The 21,679-nt window shown below is 42.3% G+C and overlaps 1 long non-coding RNA gene across 2 annotated transcripts in view; it reads left to right on the forward strand.

Annotated features, from left to right (window-relative positions):
- LOC127383078 (uncharacterized) overlaps nt 1-21,679 on the forward strand; it is a 67,199-nt gene that overhangs the window by 41,352 nt on the left and 4,168 nt on the right. The window lies entirely within an intron of this gene.

Raw genomic sequence — 21,679 nt, forward strand, 5'->3', positions numbered from 1 at the left:
GTGAGAGACTCAGTCATAGACTGTATGCTCTGAGGTTTGTAAAGAATGAGATCCTGGTAGGGACAGTAGGTAGACCTCTGTGTCCTTGAACTCTTCTCGTCCAACTTCCCTGCTGGACTTGAAATAAACCTCACAGATCTGTCCAGTTTTGTTTCTTTTCAGATTAACCTGAAAGAAAGAAGAATGCATGTAGCTGTCATGTGTAGGGCTAGTTGACATGTGTCATGGGCTGGTATCGGGGCTACCGGCTGTCAGGAGTTTACAAGACTTCCCCCCAGTGTGGAGAGGTTTGTGAATGAGCCCAAGGGTCACACATGGCACTCACCTCTCACAGGGGAATGGCCCTGTGGGACCGTATCTTAGAGCGTAGGTTAGAACACCCCCTCACCACGCTCACAAATTGTTCCTGAGACCAAGGTTTAGTTTACGAATTAATCAGTTTATTAAGGGTGAGCACAAAGTGAGGGATCAAGGTTCAGGAGAGGTTGTCTAGGCGTATATGAGAAAAGGGATTCAAACATGCTATGGTCTTATTAAAGGCACCCTCCGAGGGAGGGGTGTAAAATCAGTGGAGTGAAAGGGTAGGAGTTGAGCCTGGCAAGAAAGTTTGTGTGTGTGTGTGGTTTGGTTTAGGCTGGGCAGGCAGCAATCCCTCAGGATCGGGCAGGCCTTGGCGAGCAGGCTTGAACCCCCACGGAGCAGGCAGGGTCCCTGGGGAGTGGGCACAGGCAGCCCCCCTTTCCGCTTCTCCAGGCAGTGGGCACGGGGCAGCCCCCACTTCCCTCTTCTCCAGGCAGCGGTTGCGGGCAGCCCCCACTTCCCTCTTGGCTCCCCCAGACAGCGGGGCTGGCGTTCCAGGCGGCTTCTGGTCCTGCAGCAAGATCTCCTCCTGGGCAGGCAGCGAGCCCTGGCCTTCAGATCTTGCCCTCTTTTATAGACCAGAAATCACTGTTGGAGAAAGTACCACTGTTCAAATTAGCCAATTAGCGCTGGCCAGGTATGTACTCTGTCAGAGGCATCTTTAACCTATTGTCCATTTTTCTGCCAGTTACCATAACCCTTATGCTCTTTTCTTGCTATGGAGTTATCTGGTAGAGCAAGGGCCTGTTCCAGTCTGTCCTTGGCTAAATCAGCAAAAAGACACCACTCTTGCTTTGCTGGCTGGAAAGGCATTTTGTTTAGTGTTATGTGGGGGGAGAGAAGATGGACTGTTCCCCACAGCATGGTTTAGCAGTGTAAGGTGTTTAAAAATGTCTGCTCTTCTGAAGAGAATTTGAACTGAGACACCAAAAGATGTGAGCAAGGGGGAGAGAGCTTCACTTGTTCAAACAAGAACATTGGCTTTTTCGTTCCCTGGCTCCTGGGACTTGCCCATACATGGACTTGTTCTGAACAGCTCTGTGAATAGAACAGGAGCTTCCAAAACTAATTTGATTTTAGAATCATCCATTCTTTTTGAAATCTACACTCTGCTTTATAATAATAGACAGTTTTTAGGCACAAGTTCTTGACAATTTGTTGAAAATGAAACTTTTTAATGGAAATATTATTTACTTTGAATGAACTTCTGAGAAAGGAGCTTGGATGCAGACTGTGACTTGTCCACGAACAGCGAGGGCAGACCTGCAGCACGGACACTGGGACTTAAGGGTCGCAGGAGTCTGCAACATGTCTCTCTTCTATCCAATTAAAAAATGAAAGCAAGTGCTGAAATCTTGACAGCTCTAGCAAAAACAAAACAGTGCCCCAACTTGCATATGTATGTGTGTCCCCAACATCCTGTCTTCTTGTATTCTGGCCAGCTTTTCTCCACTGTTCATGGAAAAGACAGTTGTTTTATACTCTGAAGACCTTGACATATAGCCTGCTTGAAAGTATATTTTCCAAATTAAGTCATCTTAGTCTGTCATTTAAGTGTAGAAGCATCCAATTATGTTTGGGATACAATTTTCTCATGGAGAAGGAAGGAAAAGGAGTCAATAAAGAGCTGATCATCCCTGGAGAAGAAAGCAGAGGATAATCTTTCAAAAGGCCAGAAGGTCCAACATAATCCCTGATGATGCTGACAGACCCACATCAATATTCAGCAGACAGGGTTATGCCCTTCTGAGATGGTGCCTTGACTTTCATCGGCAGCTCCTGCTCCATGTCCCTCTTGCTTGCTGATCTGCTTCATGGAGCTTGTTTGATCCTACCTAAGGGGAACTGAGTACCAACTCTCAGCTGATGTCTCCCACATCTTGTGTTTTGTAGCTAGGGGACTGAAAGAAATTGGGCTGAAAAAAAGGTCGCTGCCCTGGGAAGTTCAAGGAGGAATCAAGTTGATGTGGTTGCCAGCAGAGAGCCCTAGACACAGGGCTGTGGAAAGGCTTAGCAGAAGCAGCCTGGGGCTTGCTAGAGTAGAGAGAAGTCTTGGAAAACAAAGAGTAGAGTAAACCTGGGTGATGAGAGAGCTTGCTGCTTGATGTATAGCCTCAGCAGCTCATTTCACAGTAGAGGAGATGGCATGAAATCCTGCACAAGAGGGCATAAAATTCAAAATGTGGGCAATGTTTGTGTATATAATCAAAAGGCAGCAAAATGTGAGACTGCTCTGCTAGTGTGAGTGTGTGAGAGAAACTGGATGTACTGTACCCAGAGAGCACAGTCAACATTTTTCTAAAACCTTTAGCCTGATACAGTCTCCTGTTCATCTGGCAGAAAGAGAACTTTTAACTGTCTGGAAAAAAACATCTTATACCTATTCTAAGTCCTCTTGCATGGACATCTCCCTTGGTGAATGAAGGACTGGTCCTCCCACATCAGTCAAGTCACAACCAGCTATTGCTGCTGCTCAGCCTGGAGAGGACAAGGTCATCTGCAAAGAGCCTGGTCTGTGGTGTCATGTTCCTCCAGAAAGAGAAGATTTTTGCTCTAGTCACACATTGCTAAAGCCCCTGCACCATCAGAGGAAGATGCCAGGGACAGCAGAGAATACAGCCTGATTCTGAGAGGGAAAGTTAATTTGTCACAAAATTATCTGCTTGGGCATCCTGAACAAAAAACAACATATAAAGTAGCCAGGGCTTGAAATATGTTACCCAAACCACCTGCATCAAACCAAGCAGCTTGTCTTCTACCAACAAGCAATGGAAAGGCCTCCTTTAAATGCTGTCCTCCTCTGGAGCAGCACTTTGGAGATTTCTCTGCAGTGTCTGTAAAGTTCCTCAAGTGTTGTGGTACAAAAGGAGACCTGCCTGTACTCCTCTGGGTCGTCACGAGGGCTGGTGTGAGGGCACCAGAGGCAGGGTTGCAAGAATGGTGGAGAAAAGCTTGCTGCCATTGCCCTACCTGGCAGCCTGGCCTGCCTTTGCTGAGGGACATGACCTCCAGATGAAGTAACTGAGAGACTGGGCTTCAGGAAGAAACTGGGAATCATTTGAAGTAATGATCTAGAAATAAAGGTCAGGTCTTAACGAGTGCGGACACAGCCTAGGTTATTTTCTCTGACTGCTGTTCTCTGTTTTGGGAGAGGCAAAGTGATGTTTTTTCTGCATTAATTCAAGGTGAATGCTGCACTTTGCCTCCCTACTGATTTAGGATGTAGGCAATGGATAGTTAAGGCAGTCTGAAGTATTTTTGAAGCTACCTAGTGCATTAATTACAGCAAGAATTTGCCTGGTTTTGGAAGGTTTTGAGGCAGAGATGTTTACAACAGCCTGCAGAAAGGACTGGACTTGCTTTTGTAAAATTTTCCTTAATGTCCTATCATCTGGGTACCTCAGTCATTACTAATCAGTCTGTAGGTTTTAGAAACATGATTGTGTTTCTTTTTGCCTGTCATATCCCCTGTTTTTGGAGGTGGGGAGAAGTAAGGCCTACAAACCGAGCAGAGGCACCTTGATACCATTTTCAGAATTCCAGCTCCAAGCTGCACAATTGACAGACACCAGCCATGTTTGCATCTTGCAAGCTCTTCAGTTTATTTTTGTCACCCCACAAGTACCACCTTCTCTGTCCTACTATATTCTGGAGGAAATCTTTGAGGAGAGATAGCAAAGGACAAGGTGATAACATTATACGATCTTAGATGGCTTTTTTAAGAGTCCTGTGAGACGCAACGATTCCTTTGGTGCAGAAAAGGGAAATCTTTTATATGAAGAAAGGCTGCAGACATCTCTAAACCCTGGAGTTTTGGGTTTATTTCATGTTTTCATTTTGCTGAATTTTAAGATACATTTTCCTATCAGATGTTTCCTGTATAAGTGGACAATAAAGTCAGTATGCTGCAGAGCTGTGGATGGCTTCACTTCCTGTGGTTCTTACAAGAAAATATGAGGCAAGGAACAGGCAAGGCTTGTTAATTTGTGGTACAGTGTACTGGCTTGTCTGTCGCTGCAGTATTTCATATGCCTGCCAGGCTTTCTCTCTGCATCCTACTGAATTGAGCAATGTGGCTGTGTTGATTTTTGTCTTTAACACGGGGTTTTGCTGGACAGATACTACCTTATTCTAATAATCTTTCTGACATGAACGGGGGAAAAAACCTAAAAAATTGAGTGTGTGTGTAATGTCTGCTGGCACACAACTGTTGCAACCGATGGGAAAGTACAGTTTACTTAGCACCCCAGTCTTACTGTATCATACAGCACAATTATTGATTTTTAATATTTTTATTTTTTTAATTGTAACATGTTTGTGCAAAGGTTTGACTCTTTTTAATTGGTCTTTCAGTAACTCTGAGCTTTTGCTCAGGATACCAATCAAACTGTTCTGGTGAGTGCTGCACTTTAAGTCTTCACACCTGAGTATGGTCATACTGAGGCAGTGACCAGCTCTGCTGAGAAAATCTGTGAGCTTGAGACACTTGGAACAGGGTGGTTAGAAAACCAGATTAACCTTGTGCTATGTTAAGGCAGCTGTAGGACTAATAAAATAAGCATTCACAACTCAAGAAAATGTGGAATTTCAAAATGCCTACTGTAAAAACCCAGACACGACTTGGCAGTAATTGCTGTAGGATACCTAAATTAAGCAATGAGGTTTCTATTGTGGCAACTGTTAGGAAAGACTTTGCAATGCATATAAATTCCTCCAGGACTCAAATGCACTTTTACTTTTAAGGGGAGTTGTGGGCATTCAGTTCCTTGCAGACAAGTTACTGAGGCCCAAAATCAGCAAAATACTTCTAAGCATATCCTTAAGCACTTTGTTGATGAAGGGGAGACATAAGCTCTTAATGATCTGTGCTGAAAAGGGAGCTGGGATGCTCCTTTGAGTATCTTTTAAAACACTTATATGTTACCTGTGTCCTGAAATGCAGAGGCCAAGAAGCTTCTGCCTTAGCCTCTGGCTGCACTTGTCTTCTGTGAATGTGTTCACTAACCTTCAAGTAAATGGTGCCTTACATCTGTTTCTTTGTGGGAATTTTGCCTATCCTGAGTGCTTATCAGTTTAGAAGAATAGGTATAATGCTGTATTCAGTTTTAACTAGAGCACTTTTGATGGTTGTCCATTTTATCCAAATACTGCTGAGTGCTGGGTTATTAAATAATCTGAAAGACAAATGGAGGATGAAGCCAGGAGTGGAACTGACTTGCCTTTCATATGTTTGCATCTGTAGCATAACCAGGCATTGGTAGATACTTCAGATCTACCAGTGCAGCCAGCACTTGGGAGTTCTCTGCAGGAAAGCAGACAAAGAAGGAAAAGAGCCCCCCCTCCATCTCCTCCCCAAAGCAGCAGGCAATCACAGCTGTTCTCAAGGAGGCTTGTGTCAGCAGATCTTATACAACTATGCTCGGAAAGTTTGTGTCAGCAGCCATAAAAGATGGTCCATCAGCATTTCTGTGTTCTTCCATACACAAAATGCATATTACTGAACAATTATGCCAAAGGCAGGGAATATTTCTTGATAACACAACTTGGAAGTAGCGTCTTCCTGTGGGAGTGATTCATGTCACATGCTACAGAAATCTGTGTGGGTTTAGTTTTAAATCTTTGTTGCTGGTACTTACTGCAATATTGCATCGGAGCCAAGTCATTTGCTATTACATCCTGGCCAGTGTAGTCTTGGCCTGACCCAAAGCCTATGGAAATTAGTGAATTCCTAGTAATTCTAGCAAGCTTCTGAGCATAGCCCAAAAAAAATATTCATTATGAAGGCAGCTTGGTGATGCTTAGGTTTTTGACCTCCAAACTCTTCAAAGAATACATAAAATGCATGCTGGTTTCAGTGTGCAGTTGGGATCTAGCTGTTCTAAATGGCGGGACAGAGAGCTGGTGTGAATTTTGAACAGAGACTGATTTACTGCTTTAATACATGTTTATTGCTCCATCTCAACCACCATTTAACTTTATTTTGGCTGTCTCCATTAAGAAATATGTTTTCATTCCTCCTTTGTCAGTGGTCACAGTTCAGAACAAATATTTTATTAAATAACATAGATGGAGAGATAGAATTGTGTTTTTATTTCACTTCTTATTGAATGAGCCCCACTTTTCTGTTATATAAATAGGCAACAAATTGCTATGCAGTCCTCATCTCCACTTACTGGCAAACACAAGTTCTTAAAGCAACAAACAAACAAACAAACCTATCAAAAAGTCATGCTTCAAGTAGCTAAGGAAGCAGGAGAAGAGGAGCATAAAATCCCCAGGCACTCACTGCGGATTTGGTGTCTGGCCATGTACAGAAGCATGACTAATTAATTGCATGATGCTCCAAGTCTGATTTCTGAAACTAATGCAGACATCTGTTTGGACATGGAGACAGTGGTGATCCGAATTAGGGTGGAAGTTGCTGTGATGCTGGGACTCACCTTGCCTACTTTGTTGGTTGTTACCAGTCTGCTGCTGGGGGTTACCACTGCCAGCTACTCAGCTGGCACAGCAGATTTTTAGAAGGCACTCCTTTCAAGCAGCCTTTGGTGGTGTTTAGGGTAGATCTGGATGCCTGTGCAAGGGCAAGGCATACTCAGAAGTGTGCTGGCAGGCCACTGGTGCCAGGGGTGAACCTCCAGCCAGGGTGGGGGTGCTGTCACCAGAACAGCTCCTTTTTTAAAAAAAAAACAAAAACCAAACCAAACACTGCCTACAGCAACAACGTCTGTACCAGCTGCTCTGCAGCAGGCGTCTGACCACAGCTGAAGCTAGACTTAAAAGCAGAAAGCCTCTACTTAAGAGTCAGCATTGATTTTAGCAAAGGATGCAAGTTACAAGTGTCCCTCTCTCCTCTCTCCATGGACCTTCTAGTAACAAGGTATTTGGTCAAAACAAATACATTAATTTTATCCATGTCAGAAACAGTCTGGCATTCTTTAATGCCCAGGGACTATTTTCTAGCTTTATTTATTTTTACCTTTGTTTTGTATAAAGATATTATTTCTTTCTAACAAACATTTTTTCCTCTTCATGAGTCTGAGAATTTTTCTGTGCATTTCAATGAGAAGTGTATGAGACCTCTTACTCTGTCTTTTTACAGGGCAGCATGGATCTCTTTGTGTGGTTTTTGAAGAGAGGTGTATGGATGTTACAGTGTGTCTAACCAGAGTAGCCAAACCTTTGTGCTTGCGGTTCATTCCAGGACACCTTTTGCAGCATTACTTACTCATAAATGCCAGCCTGTTGGGCTAGTAAAGGGAGGTTCTGTGCTCTTGTGGCAGATGTTTAGGGGAACAGAATGGAGATTAATAAAAACAACAGATTTTGGGGTGTTGTTTTTATGAGAGAATGACCCAATTATCAATTTTTAGCCGCATATGCAGGTACAGTCCTGCGCATCTCGCAAAATGAAAACAAATGCCCTGAGGACTAACTGCAGATGTTTTTGTATAAACTAAAGCATAGTTCTTCAGAATACCATGCCATCTTGAATACCTCCCCACCACCTAGGGACTGAGTTGATGGACATGTCCAGCATTTATCTGTTTTCTCAAAACTTCCTCTACAGTAGTACCTTAATACCTCTGATCTGCAGGATACCATATACTTTCTCTCATGTAGGTCCAGAGTCTGCACTGCCCAAGTACCTTGGTAGGTACCAGAGAGCTTTCATTGCCTTCCTCATCTGTCTGCATACCTTCCTGCAACTTTTATCTAGAAGCTAAGATGTCTCTCTTTTAATTAATGATATCCATTAAGTGGTTGAAACTGGAGGAGAGAAGCTCCTGAAAGTTTCCAATCCCATAATCTTTCAACAATTTAAATCATTTTAGTGACTTGTGAAAAGATAAAAGTGCCAGCTCTTTGACTTTGAGAATCACATGGTAAAACCCAACGAGTTAGGCCTGAAAGGGCTGAAGGACCCTTCTAGTTGCCTAGGAGGGAGCAAAGAAAAGGGATCAGTTCGTTCATTGAAAAGCAGTCACAGTTTCCCCTCTGTCCAGCCAACCTTAGTGTCTTCAAAAACTCTTTTTCCTGATACAGAGCTTAAACTGATTATGTTTTTTTCAGCTTTAGCCCTTTATACTTTTACAGCTAATCCCAGTGGAAATATTTCTCTAGCTTTCATTGTTTTTTTTCTGTGAATATTTATGTTGTTATCTAGCTGTTCCCTTTAATTCTTCTCCTTTTAGACTAAATAAATTTAGATTTTGTCACCTTACTTTCAAAGTTGTATTTTTAAATAATAAAGCAGTGTTAAATATAGTTGAAAGCACACAACATAATGTGTCTGAGATTTCACAATAATTTTGACTTTTGGAGACAGCAGTGTCTATTTTACTAAGACTAGTAATCCAATATTATTAATTAGTCCCTTGTCAGAAGTTTCTGAACATTTGAAATAATAACTGTCTTTTAAAAATAGTTTATTGTGTGTTACTGGCACGTAAAAGCCTATTGTCAGATTTTAAGTGAATTCTCTATCCTTTTTTAATGCTAATTACAATGAGAACTTGAATGTTTAGGTTTTTAACACTGATATATATATATATATTTATTATTATTTTTATTTTTATTTTTATTATTATTTTTTTGTTAAAACACTGGGAAATAGCTTGGAAACTTTTGTGACATCTGCAATGGGATTTCGTGGTGCCTGGTGGAAAGTTTTGCATGTTTCTTCACATCCTTCTCTGGCAATATTCATGCTATTCATTCTTTAGCAAGTGGGGCTGGGAAGAAGTCCAGGTTTATCTGTCTTTTCCTGGGGGAAACTGGAAGATCCAGGAGATTGTGATCTAGAGATTCTTAACTTCTAAAGCATTTCTTTGAATTGCTAGTAACTGAAAACTTGAATACATTAAATATATTTGCAAAGACTCTTACTTAGAATTTGTATACCAAATGGTATCCTGCAGAAAGCTTTTTAGTGGGCACTCTCTCCTAGAAAAGTCGTGTAGAAGTTAACAAAGATGTAATGACTAGAATTTGACAGAAATTAGCTGTTAGCTCAATGATACATCACTGCCTATTTGTTTTGTTCACTGTAATTTTTACACACAGTATAGCCAAGTCATTACCTGGTAGTATATATAGATCTGCTGATTAGCTGAGAACTGTAGATACCCTGTTGAAATGAAAAGTGGAAATGATGAGGAATGGAACTTTATCACGGCTTTTTCTCTAAGATCTTGACTACCACTGATTCAGACTTCTGAGTGCACTTCAAGGCAGTTACTGAGATGACTAGACCAAGACTGAAAAATACTCAGAGTGGATCTTTTTAATGGTTTAACCAATAATTCAAACTTTGCAAATAAATGCCTCTGGCTGCAACCACTGTATATTTTAAATCAAGCTCCTAATGAGTGATAGGAAGTTACCTTTTCCAGGTGACACCCTAGATGCATTTGCAAATATACTTAGTTTAAATTTACTAAGCAAGTAAGCAATAAAATGAAGTCTACAGAGGTATATAAAATTAGGATTGCTTAGCTTTACTGCCAGTAGACACAGGATGAGTATGATTAAGAGGCACTTTATGCTGACTTTCTAATAACTCTCTGCTAAAATACGTATTTCAGGCAGTTCTGTCAGCTTTATTGTTACTTTCTAATTTTAGTCTAAAGATTTTTATCAGATGTGATTGTTCTCTTTGGGAATTATAGGATGCATAAATTTCTCATGAGAGAGTTTGTGATTAATTTTTCTTGGGCTCTCTTGGTTAAGATGAAACTCCTTAGTCTGTAGTGTTGTTTTTTACTCTGAATTCTTTACTTAAATATTCAGTTTGATTTAATGTTACTTACAGCACAGAAAAAAGTTACTTTTCTGTAAGACTGCAGGAGACTGGTGTACTGGTTTGAGTAAAGGAAGCCTTATTTTTTTCATCGTCTCAAAGAAAATTAGTTTGAATTCCTATAATTTTTTTTGTATTACAACTGAGTTCAGCCTGTGACCTTGCTGAAAGAAACTAGAAACTGAAGCCCTCTGTGAAAACCTACTGCCCTAAAACTAAATGTATATTGTTTTAACTCTCAAGATGAAAGTGATTTAAGCCTTATGCTTTGAAAATAAATATTAAAAACATGTGCATCATGCCCATGAGCTGAATGCAGTTTGGTTTTCCTGCACAGGAACCTGCTGCTCTTAGCCTGTCTGTATTCTTGATTCTGGTCCATAAGGGCATGGGTATCTCATGACTCCCACGTCCCACCAGCCAGTCTGTTTACACGTAATGACACTGAAGACTAAGTGTTGCCATTTCTTGGAAACAGGTGAATGAAAGCTAATACATGTTTTAGTTTAATTTCTAGTAAAATGCTTTGACTTTCCAGTCGCTCCACAGAAGAAACATGAATCTAGTTGAGTGCAGTTCAGATTCCCAATCACAGGTCTCCAGTTATTTGCTAGATATCACAGAATTGTCATGGTTGGAAAAGACCTCTAAGATCACCAAGTCTAACCATCCAGAACCCATACCAGTTCATGTTTGTCTCACATGTCTGTCACTTGAGTTTTGAACTGAGCATTTTGAGATGAGCACTCCAGTTTTTTCTTCTGTTTGATCAAGAACTCAATGCTGCTGGGGCCCCACAGGAAATTATGCCACTGCAGTAAAATATGCTTGTATTTTTAAGTGGATGATACAAAAGCATACAGTATTATTGTCCTTTTTTCTTTCTTTACATTTATGCCTTCTGAAGGCACCCTGTCTCCTGCTTGGCCTCCAGCTGCTGCTCCAGCAATCTCTGAGTTTCTGTTAAATCCTGTGTCTTATCTGCCGACCTTGTGGGTGTTCTGGTCTCAAGAGTGTCTGTTGTGGGTCAAGCTGAATCAGACTCCAGAGTCTTTTGACTATGTCTGCCTTGGCTTTACAGGTAGGTCAAATACCCAGCTCTCGGGTAGAAATCATTAGGTGTTCAGTGCTACCCAAGATGCCCTCGTGTCATCATCCTGATTCCCGTTTACTGCTCCAAAAGGATGTCAGACTCACAAGAGTCTTGTGTTGCATATGCTAGCCCTGCCTGGACATCTCAGACACTCCCATCTCAGTGGTATTGGACACTGTTTCATCTAAAAGTTGGTGTCAAAGCAGAGGGCCCTGCTCTATCAGTTACCAAAAAGCTACTTCTGTCCTATTGTCCTTTTGGAGAAGACAAACTGGTAGCAGCCCATTCCACCTTCAGGAAACTGTATTTAGTAAAGAATGGGATTAATTTCACCTAACTTAAGAGACCAAACTCAGCTAGTCAACAGAGGGAATCTAGATAATTAGCTTAGTGATATAAACACCTTGACAGGGTTTTATGCTTAGGAGGTGCTTGAGATGAGTGAGGTGATGGTGCCTGCTTCTTACTTGTGACTGAAGAGGAAACCTAGATGACTAATTTGAACTGCAGCCTCAGAGTGTATGTCTACGTGGTATGCTAAAGAAACTGGAAGTGTGCACTAGGGCACAGCCAGGCACATTGTTCAGGATAGCCCAGGAGCAAAAGTGTCCAGGGTGCTTTCCTGGCATGTCAGACACTGTGCTGTCCCAAGCATCTTTGAGATTGTCTGAGATACAGCAGCATGGGAAGGTCATGGTGGAACAGGTCATGTTCATGGCCATTCAGGAGAGGACTCTTTCTGGAGAGCATAGGTTGGCTTTGAGACATTGCCATTAAAGATGTGAAGGCAGCAATGCAGCTTACCCAGATCCAAATCAATTCCTGGAGTGGATGTGGCCAGGCTGTTGATGACTGGAGGTGTGAAGGGCTTGAAAAACTGTCCAGTAGCTGAACTCTCCCTTACAACCCCTGCCACACAGATGCAGCCCAACAAACTATCCCCACCCTGTTTCAAAAACACCAGTTAATGAGCTCAATGACTACCTAAAGCTATTTTATGTGCAATTCAATGTGGATTAATTGCATAAATATTTACTTAGTTTCTCAGGGGGGGATTATGGCACAAGCAAAGTTCCATGTTGCTTGCTGCTACACTAGTACTTATGCTCATTAGCCTTAAGGTTAATTGGAGCTTTTTTAGAAGGGTTGCACTAAGCCTGCAATATAGACGTAGTTCCCTTGCAGGGAACTGCTTGTACCTCTTGGGAAATCTTCAGGGGCAACTGAAGACACTCATTTCCTCTTTGTGGCTGCAGAAGTTCCCTGGGGAAGGTCCCATGGTGCTGGCCGTGGGCTGCCTAACCAAGCTACAAGATTGTTGCCTATGGGTACATGATGGTCTAAAAGCTGACTTTTTTTTCTTCTCTTTATCATACTCTTATCCTACTATAGATATATATATATATGTCTGCATAGATATATACACACACACACATGTACTGTAATGGGGAGTGTGGGTGGCTGTTCTCATAGTTGTGTTCCAGAAAGCTAAAACTAGGCTTTTGGTATTAAAAATGGTGTACAGTGCCAAGAGTGGTGGTTCAGCTTTGCCTCCTCGCCCTGTTTGCTTGGAAACCACAGCTACTGCACTTTCCTTAGCAGGAGCAGATTTCTCAGGGATTCCTTCTTGTAGAATTACTGATGTAATTACGAATACCAGCAGAAGGCTTCTGCAACGGAAGTTCAGTCTCTTCTACTGGTTTCAGCCTGTTTCCTGGCCTAACTGCTCAAACGCATGAGCAAAACTTTCCAGGTTTGCTCTATGCTCAGCTCTCCCTTTGCATATCTGTCACTCCTTTACTGGTTTTGGTTGACAAGAGCACCTGACACCACCTATTGCTAAGACAAGGGAAAAAAATGGTGGTCCTGGCTTCTGCTGAGTGTTAATGGTCAGCAGAATATCTTCAAAAATTGATTGTCCTAAATGTTTTCCACCAGTTATTGGATGTGCCAGTGTTAAAAAAGTATATGGTTCTTAATAAAAAGCATTCAAGCATTTCAGGTCTCCTGCAGAAGAAGCAAGCCAGCAGGGGAGAATAAATCATCACAGGCACTAAGGTGCTGGAGATTTGTATTCTTGTAGCACCTATTCCTTAGTCCTGGACAGCTACAAAATAAAAGGCATTCCCCTGCCCCAAATGATGGATAATTTTGCTGTAACAGAAGGAAAATAGCAGAGGAACATAGATGCATGGGGTAATAGAGCCAGCCTGGGCAGGATAATGCAAGTCTAACTTCAGTGGAATTTTTGAGGCTTTCTGACTTTGGATCATTTCAATGGCAAGATATGACATAAATATGACTGTCATTGTGCTGTCATAAAAGAAAAGGAGGAGCATTTTGTAACATTTCTAATAAGTAAAGAAAGGCTTTTTTTGTTTTGTGTGATACCTATTTACAATGTGGTTCTTGTGTGAATAACTCACTGCTGAAGTTGCCACAACTGAATGCCCTGCCATGAAGGTAAAAACTAAGTAATGATGGGTTTGCTTCTCTTATAGAACACAGTTGTCAAAAATGGTCTGGGCAGGTTAGAAGGATCCTCCTTGAGACTGATGCCTTGTGTAGGTGTCTACAACCTTTCTATTGCTATATGCTCCCGTTTCAGTGAGAGTAGAGAGCCTCATTGAACTAGCCATCATGTGTCTACTCTGCAATGAGGCAAATAATTTTTAGGCTTCCTGAAGTGTGTTGGTTAGATTGTAATTGACTACAATAAACCTTGCTGGTTAGATTTCCCACTGACACAGCACAGAAGTAAACACTTAACATTTACATTTCCAATGACAGTTGCTTCCTGTGCTGTCTCATAAATTGTCCATGCTAAAGCATCTGCCAACTGAGATGACCTCAGGTGTTCTGCTTGGCCAACAGATGCTGCTTTTAGGATGTAAGTCTACCAAAAGTCCTGTGTCATATCTCACTGTACCGAGTCTCTCTGATTCCCCTGGACATCTCAGATGTTACCAGACACCTGAGCTTGGGCAACTGAATCACCCCCTGCTCCCACTGTCTAATAATTAAGAAGTCTGTAGGTTGAAGAAGGCTCAGAGAACATCATGTACATCTTCATCCAGGTAAACTCAAGCAGTGGTGTAAAAGCAGCAGCTGAAAGGATGGCTTCATAACTAGCTCTTGCCTGTTGTTGGAGGGATGGTCAGCCTAGATGTATGTGGAGTTAATATCACAGTAGGGAAAAATAATTTGATACAGGAGTGGAAGAAAACTGATTTCCACTGGCTGGGCCAAGTAGGCGTAGATCCTACACAGCCTGTTCTTAGTTACACTCTTTAGGTTACCATGGCATTTACTACAATACATTTCCAATGTTCTGAATGCCTTGTCACACATGTCACATCAACTGAACACTGTCTTTGCACTTTGTACCTGATGACTCAGCTTTGCAAGGAATAGGTACAGTGGGAGCTACCCCTCAGGGGACAGTGGTGTGGTCATTTCTGTAGCCTGTGCTGGTGTCAGACTAGGTGCAAATCTTCTGCCATGGCAGCAAGCAAGCCCACCTGCAGCTGGAGAAGTAGGGGTCTCTGCACTCAGGACAGGGCTCTGGTGCTGATGTACACCTCACCTGTTGTATGGGAATAGCATTGCACAGGCCAGATGATGACATCTCATAGACCTTTGCTGATGTCTGATGGGAACCTGAAGTAAACCCTAGGTCTGAGAGACTGAGTGCACAATCCCCGAGTATTCCACCTTTTTCTTGCAGCCCATGAAATTGAAGACATGCCACTTTCTCAGTGTTACACATCTTGTCTACCCTCCTGTCCTCTCTATGTTCAATATTCACATTTCTTAGTTGCATGTTTGGTTTTGCAGGTGAGCGATGCTGCTGCAATGCCATGTGCTGTATGGTTTCTGCAGTAGTGCTTGCTATGGCTTTGCACAGGGACATGGCTGAAGAACTCCTTGAATGGGACCAGTGGGTATTGGTTTAATACAAGCAAGAACGGTTAATTTACAAGCAGAAGAGGAGTGATCCTGCCATTATGAAAGACGGGCATATAAAAGGATGTAACATGGTTTTTTTCACAGCTGAAGCTGTAGGATTTTCTCTAAATTGTTCTATCATTTAGTTTTTTTACCTGTCTCCATTCCTGGAGAAAGTAAATGCTTTCAATAGAAGAATTCTTGGTTATTTTAACATACACCTTCTTTGCAGATGAATGGGAAGGGTTAGGGAATGAGGAAGCAACATGAAGTCAGTGTGAAACCTTGTTCCACACAGACACACCCACAGAGGACCAGAATTGTCTGGTTGGTTTTGTTGCCATGCAGAGAAGCTGCAATTGTATTAATGTCTGATTTTACTTGAGAGACAGCAGGAATACTTTTGAACAAAGATCACAAGGATTGATTTTAAATTTCCATGTTTAAAGAGCAGTAGCTATTAATAGATGTATTGAGTTGTGTCCCGTTAGTCTTATATATAGTATGAAAAATGAAAATGTGATTCCTTGTAGAGTATTATATTTAGCCTTTCTGGTGTTTTTATGCTATCTCAGAAAATCAGTGCAACAGAATTTGAATCTTATAGGTGTAAAGTTTTAAGTCATTCTATAGAAATTTTTTCCTTAATACACCTATTTTACAGAGCAAACAACTGATGAGATATCCATGCTCCAATATACTTCCCAAACGTTGTTTGATTGGGTTTTTATTTAGAGCAAAAGACATTTTGATCCTTTGGTAGCAGCTTTATTAAAATTTAACTCAGAGAAGCCTTCTCAGGAAAACTAAATTTTAACCACATACTCAGATTGAGCAATACAGGGTTGAAACCTTTTACTTGTCATAAACAAACAAACAACAGCAAAAACACCACAAAGCAACAAACAAACAAAACACACACACACAAAAAGTAACTATGGAAACATGCCAAATCTATCGTTTAAAAATCAGAATTATTAAGGAACAAAGCATGCAAAGTATTTCTTTTTTTTTTCTCCTGAGAATTAAAGTGTCCATTTCTTTACATAAAGGATAAAGGATTTTGTAACTTCCCTAAAAGTATTCAAATACCTCGCGTGAGGAAAACCTTAAAGCTGGTGAAGCAATGCAGGCTCTCTTAGGTCATGTCATAATGTCTTGTAATTATCTCTTGGAGCAGTTGCTCCAAGGTGTAGTGGTCTGACTGGGACCACTGACAAAAATAAAGTTAACTCAGTGACAGGTGGCATTCCTCAGGGATCAGTACTGGGACCAGTGCTGTTTGGTGTCTTTGTCCGCAACATGGACAGGGGGCTTGAGTGCATCCTCAGTAAGTTTGCTGACAGCACCAAACTCTGTGGTGTGGTCCATATGCCAGAGGGAAGGGATGCCATCCAGACAGACCTTGTCAGCCTTGAGAGGTGGGTCCATGCCAACCTCATGAAGTTCAGTAAGGCCAAGTGCAAGGTCCTGTACCTGGGTCAGGCCAATCCCAAGCACAAATTCAGGCTTGGTGGAGAATGGATTGAGAACAGCCCTGAGGAAAAGGAACTGGGAATACTGGTTGATGAGAAGCTCAGCATGAGCTGGCTATGTGCACTTTAAGTAGAGTAAGAAGGGACGAGGGCCACCTACTTGGGCAGTGTTCAGAGAGTGGCTGGGCATCAGTCTGCCTATGGCAGGTGGTGAGACACTTCCTTTGGTTCACTCTTTTTTTTCCTTTTTCCTTTACCTATTAAACTGTCTTTATCAAAACCCACAAGTTGTTTCAGTTTTGTTCTTTCTATTTTCCTCCTCTGTCCTGCTGGAGTGTGGGAGTGAGCAAGCAACTGTGTGGATGCTTGGCTGCTGGCCAGGGTCAACCCACCATGGTCCTTTTTGGCACGCAACATGGGGCTCGAGGGGTTCAAGATAATGACTGATTTGATTGGAGTGTGCTAGACTGAACTTACAGCTGTTAAAGCTATTTAGCTGATACTTGGCAAGCAGGTACTTGCTGTTGCTGGTTCCAAAGATACCGTGTTTGCTCCCTTACCTGCTCTGTTACTTGCTGACTTTCTTGCTGTATATTGAATTCCAAGCCTTGTTACTGGTTTCTTTCAGCTTTTGCTGTTTTTTGTGTTGTTTACCACTTTGTTTTGCCTTGCTTGGAAAATCTATGATAAAACTGCTGGCCTTGAGCCCAGTCTGGTATTTGGCCACTGCATTGTTGCCCTCCTTATCTCTGAAGAGGCATTTAATGGAGACAGCAGTGGTCCTGCTCTCCTCTGAGAAACGCTTTGTGGGGAAGAGTGAAAAATGGCACCTCTCCCGTCTCCTCTGGAGTTGGTATTTCCAGCCTTACTGCAATGACCACTCAGTTTCTTGAACACGCCTGTGCAATCCCAGCTCTAATATAGCTGTGGACTGTGGAAGTGATTTTGTAGCCAGCTGGTAGGGGATAAGACTCAGGGTCTGCCCCAGGGCAGCTGATTCCTGGGTGGCAAGGGTGTGTGTTAGAATTTAGGCAGTGTCCTGGTCTGGCCAGGATGGAGTTACCTTTCTTGTACTGTGTTTTAGATATGTGGCTGAAACAGTGTTGGTAACTCACCAAAAGCCTACAGGACTGGGTGTTCCCAGGCAGCCTCCCATCACAGTACCACTCCAGGTCTGCCTTTTCCAAAGGGTTGACCCAAAATAAATAGAAATGTAGGATGGTCTTTAAGCTGGCTTCAGGCTATCTTGGTAGAGCCCTGGTTAGTGGCATTTCTCATCAGCTTGTGGTACCATCTTGCAATTAAAAGACTTAACCTAAATTATTTTATTTTGTATTGGGACTCCAGTAGAGAATAATTTATTACCAGGTATGTGGCATTACTTCTAACTGGGGTAAGTTGTGCACTCAGCTAGGTTGGTAGTGCTGGAAATGGTTTTCATACCTTGTTTTGTGGTTTGCATTCTTCTGTTGCAGCAATGTTAACTGGTAGGTAATAATGTAACGGTTAGTTTACTACAATTTATGCTTGGATGAAGTCCTGAAGCTGCTATAAACAAAATCCCACAGGTAGCTGTATTTTGAATTTACTAGCCATCTCAGACAGATACACTAACTCTGTAGGTCTGGAAGAGCAAACAGTAATCAGCAAGTAATTTCCACCCTCGGATAATTCACTACCTCATGCCTTTTGGAGGACTTGTTTCTGCCCATGTTTAATGGGTGTTGCCTTTGTTTGAACAGAGGATTTTGCAAAAGAAGAATAGAGTCCATGTGGTGATTATTTGTTTCATTCACTTTTGAGCATGCTAACTTAGGTATCTCATCTTTCTGAACTCCTCCAATAGTTAACGGAGCAAGGGGCTGACTACTTCCTACCCCGGAAGTAGTCAAGATAGGTGAGGACATAGTAGATGAGGATTGGGTTAGGGATCAGTTGCATAATCTGGACATCCATAAATCGATGGGTCCGGATGAAATGCATCCAAGGGTGCTGAGGGAGCTGGCGGAGGTCATTGCTAGTCCACTCTCCATCATCTTCGGTAAGTCATGGGTAACTGGAGAGGTGCCTGAGGACTGGAGGATAGCAAACGTCACTCCAGTCTACAAGAAGGGCAAGAAGGAGGACCCGGGTAACTATAGACCGGTCAGCCTCACCTCCATCCCTGGAAAAGTAATGGAACAACTTGTCCTTGGCACTATCTCTAGACATATCAAGGAGATGGGGGTCATCAAGAGCAGTCAACATGGTTTTACCAAGGGTAAGTCATGTTTGACTAACCTCATAGCCTTCTATGAGGAAATTACTAGGTGGATAGATGATGGTAGAGCGGTAGATGTGGTTTATCTTGATTTCAGTAAAGCATTTGACACCGTCTCCCACAGCATCCTTGTAGATAAGTTGATCAAGTATGGGTTTGATGATCAGGCAGTGAGGTGGATCAAGAACTGGTTGAAAGGAAGAAGTCAGAGAGTTGTAGTCAATGGGGCAGAATCTAGTTGGAGGTCTGTGACTAGTGGAGTCCCTCAGGGGTCGGTACTGGGACCGGTGTTGTTCAATATCTTCATCAACGACCTGGATGAGGGCACAGAATGTACCCTCAGCAAGTTTGCTGATGACACCAAGCTGGGAGGAGTGGCTGACACACCAGAAGGCTGTGCTGCCATTCAGAGAGACTTAGACAGGCTGGAGACTTGGGCGGGGAAAAACCTGATGAAGTTTAACAAGAGCAAGTGTAGAGTTTTGCATTTGGGGAAGAAAAACGCCATGCACCAGTACAGGTTGGGGGCTGACCTGCTGGAGAGCAGTGTAGGTGAAAGGGACCTGGGGGTCATGGTAGACAGGAGGATGACCATGAGTCAGCAATGTGCCCTTGTGGCTAAGAAGGCCAATGGCATCCTGGGGTGTATTAGAAAGGGTGTGGTTAGTAGGTCAAGAGAGGTTCTCCTCCCCCTCTATTCTGCATTGGTGAGGCCACATCTGGAATATTGTGTCCAGTTCTGGGCCCCTCAGTTCAAGAAGGACAGGGAAGTGCTTGAAAGAGTCCAGCGCAGAGCCACAAGGATGATTAAGGGAGTGGAACATCTCCCTGATGAGGAAAGGCTGAGGGAGCTGGGTCTCTTTAGTTTGGAGAAAAGGAGACTGAGGGGTGACCTCATCAATGTTTACAAATATGTAAAGGGTGAGTGTCAAGACGATGGAGTTAAGCTTTTTTCAGTGAAGACCAGTGATAGGACAAGGAGTAATGGATACAAGTTGGAGCATAGGAGGTTTAAGATGAATATCAGGAAAAATTTTTTTACTGTAAGAGTGACAGAGCACTGGAACAGGCTGCCCAGAGAGGTTGTGGAGTCTCCTTCGCTGGAGACATTCAAAACCCGCCTGGACGCCTTCCTGTGTGATGTACTCTAGGTGACCCTGCTCTGGCAGGGGGGTTGGACTAGATGATCTTTCGAGGTCCCTTCCAACCCCTAGGATTCTATGATTCTATGATTCTGTGATTCTATGATTCTCTTCCAGGGCCCTATTAACTTTGTTATAGTAGCAGGTAGTGAAAACCAATAGCAGACCTGAAGAGTAAAACAGTCAGTGCTGAGCACCTGAGACCCACACTATAACCATGTTAGAGACTTCTTATTCTTCAGAATAGTCCTAATCTGGGCCTGTGGACTGAATGAATGCCCACTGCATCTGATGGACTCCATCTTCCAGTTTGCTTGATCTAAAAAAAAATATTGAGCTTTAAATCACTCTTTTGACCCAGACTAAACCACTTAATACAAATGCACCCTCAAAGCACCAAAATCAAATGACAGTTTTGAATCTCTTTCTGTGCCAGTCTCCTTCTTCCTTCAAGTCTGTGAAGACTTTAAAGTTACCTTATTGCAGCAAAGTTGTATGCTGGGAGGTGCACTGTGACTCCTGTGCAACACCACTGAGTGCAGAGCTGCCCTCCTGGTGTGACCAGGCTTTGCAAGAGTTCTTTAAACCAGCTGAGTGTGTCGGTTGTGCATCACATGGCCAAGCAGAACAAGCTCAGCCAGGTAAATTAAAATGTGTCTAGGTGCTGAAAATGGTTGTCCTCTTGGGTAACTTCAGGTATCTTCAGTGTAAATGTTTACATGTAAGTCAATCAGTCGCTCTCCCTTTATAAAGAAGACAAAAAGGCACTTAATCAGGCCTAGTTTCAATGTCTCTGTTAGGATTAAATGAGTCATTACCTAAAAGTTCCAGTTTTTCTCAACTGACTCTTAAGTGGACTCTGAGCAACCATTTAGAGGCACCCATGCTGTAGCTGTCCGAAACTCCATGAGAAGTCCACTTCTCCTTTCCATATCTTAAGTCAGACTTCAGAGATGTACTTGAGGATTCCTCTTGAGGGTTGTTTTTGTTTTTTGTCAGATTGAATAACATTTATCATTTTCTGTCATTTTCATACCAAATGTGGTAATGAGGACTTCTGTCACAAGTTTTCAATCAGCTCCTGGTGTTTTCACCATGCCCCGAATGTCTTACGAACGTATCAACCATCCCTAGTTTTCAGCCCATTATCTGAGCTCCAATCCAATTAAATCTCAGGACTCCATACAGAAATATTGATGCTGGAACAAGATTAAATTTATATATATATATTTATATTATTTATATGTTGACAGCATTGATAGCCTGCAGTGCAGAAAACATACTGAATTATCAAGCCCCTTAAAGGAATAATGAGTACTGCTTACACTGACTTTCTGCCAAAAATTCCTTTGTAATGTAAATGAAAGAATACACCAAAGTGACTAGATACATGTCCCACCACTGTCTGCTCAAACCAAAGATGCTGAAAAGGGCTGTTCCTATTCTATCTCTAGGCCTAACATGATCTTTACACTGCCACAGATGATTTCTTTTTCTCTCTGGCATGTCCTCAGACCTGTCAAGTATTTCCCTGCTTAAGGACAGCTATGAATGGTGTTAGAGGGTGACAAATAGATAAGTAGTACAAATATTAATAAT

Source organism: Apus apus, chromosome 3, assembly GCF_020740795.1.
Source record: "Apus apus isolate bApuApu2 chromosome 3, bApuApu2.pri.cur, whole genome shotgun sequence".
Taxonomy (NCBI): Eukaryota; Metazoa; Chordata; class Aves; order Apodiformes; family Apodidae; genus Apus; species Apus apus.